We start from the raw sequence: 2,061 nt of genomic DNA on the forward strand, positions 1-2,061 counted from the left end.
AATGAATCCTAGTTGCAATTTTATTATGGGTCCATTTTACTAGGCAATCGACTCGGCAACAGGATTGGTTCATTCTTTGGTTTATACATATAGGAATAAATGCCTACACATACTTGGAGTACCTGGGTAATGCAAATAGCTAACACATCGACTACTAACCCAAAAGTTGGAGGCTTTAGTCCACCCAGAGATGCCTAAAAAGAAAGGCCTTGTGATCTGCTTCTGAAAAATCAGCAATTAAAACCCTATGGAGTACAGTACTACTCTGACATGAATGGGACCAGTGTGAGTCAGACTTAATAGCAACTGTGTTTTGTTTTGCTTTTGTTCTTTGTTTTTAAATACATACTCACACAGACGTATGCAATAATTATTAAGAGAATCACTCTCTCCTTCTCAGCATTCCTGCTGGGCATAAAACAAAAATGCTTGTGCTCTTGGAAGGTGCTTTCCAGCCCTCTCTACGTCTCCCCACTCCTAAGGGAGTGACTGAGGAAATGACACTGTGTGCTGTACAATCAGCTAAGACTGGGCACGAGTATGTGAATGGAGGTCTGGGAACCCTCTCTTCTCTCCATGTATGATCTTAGTTGCATATATTTTTCTGTCTTCCAAAAGAGAAAATTTCAAAAATACAATGAATAAGAGAGCTAGAAAAATGACATTTGTGAAACGTCATCTGACTGGTGCATTTGAGACGTATGTAGCCACCTTGGGAGTTGTGTTCCATACTAACAGAGGACCAATTAAATTCAATGTGTGGGACACAGCTGGTCAGAAGAAATTTGGGGGACTGGGAGATGGCTATTATATCCAAGCCCAGTGTGTCATTATAATGTTTGATGTAGCCTCAAGAATTACTTACAAGAACGTGCCTAACTGGCATAGGGATTTGGTTCAAGTATGTGAAAACCTCCCCCATTGTATTGTGTGGCAACAAAGTGGACATTAAAGACAGGAAAGTTAAAGCAAAATCCATCGTCTTCCACCAAAAGAAGAATCTTCAGTACTATGACATTTCTGCAAAGAGTAACTACAACTTTGAAAAGCCCTTTCTTTGGCTTGCTAGAAACCTAATTGGAGATCCTAACTTGGAGTTTGTTACAATGCCTGCTCTTCCCTCACCAGAAGTTGTCATGGACCCAGCTTGCAGCAGAATATGAGCATGATTTAGAGATTGCGCAGACAACTGCTCTCCCGGATGAGGATGATGACCTGTAAGAGAACAAAGCTGGAGCCCAGCGACAGATGTCTAGTTTTATAGACAACTGTCCTGTGATGTCAGTGGTGCCGTGTGTCTGCCACTTTATCATATAGCTAAGCAGAACATGTTCTAATCTTTGGGATGCTGAAGGAGATGAATGGGCTTCCGAGTGAATGTGGCAGTTAAAAATACCTTCATTTTTTTGGACCTGCATATCTAGCTGTTGGAACACAGTTGTTTCCTTTTTGAGTTTCAAATATATGACTGCTACAGTCGCAACACACTATTCAGTGGTGAAATCTTGTTTGTTACTGTCATTTCCATTCCTTACCATTTAGAACCACAACAAAGTTGTATTTCAATTTAAAAAAAAAAATGAATAAGAGAACTAATTCGAGCTAATCCTGTCCATAATGGAAGCTCATCCTCCACATCAGCATACCTGGAAATAAAGCTGATATTGAGCTCCCTGTTTGCTCTCGATCCTTACCCAACCCAACACCAATTTCATTCGTAGCACAAAAGGCCCAATTTAAAGATGCAGTTCCCAGATTCCCTTGCAACTAGGGGTGGTCGTTGACATTAAATCCGGATGAACTCTTTACCTGAGCTGACTCAGTCAGGAGGCACAGACTTTTTATCTTTCTTTGTCTATTTGCTTGGAACGCATACATGAGGCCTTCCAGTTGAACAAGATATGTTGAAACAATTCAGTGATATTACCAGAGTTCTTTGACTTTGTGGCTCTCATTATAGAGGGGTGGGGTAGCTTCAAAATACCCAGACCCAAAAAGTAAAGGAAAACAGATGCTATAATCCTGCTTATAGCATTTTAAACATGCGTTAGGAAAAATGTA

General features: G+C 40.5%; 1 pseudogene; it reads left to right on the forward strand.

Moving 5' to 3' along the window:
- Positions 1 to 637: 637 nt before the first annotated feature.
- On the forward strand, positions 638 to 1,221 carry LOC102812311 (annotated as a pseudogene).
- The last annotated feature ends 840 nt before the right edge of the window (positions 1,222 to 2,061 follow it).

This window comes from Chrysochloris asiatica, unplaced genomic scaffold, assembly GCF_000296735.1.
Source record: "Chrysochloris asiatica unplaced genomic scaffold, ChrAsi1.0 scaffold00001, whole genome shotgun sequence".
Lineage (NCBI taxonomy): Eukaryota > Metazoa > Chordata > Mammalia > Afrosoricida > Chrysochloridae > Chrysochloris > Chrysochloris asiatica.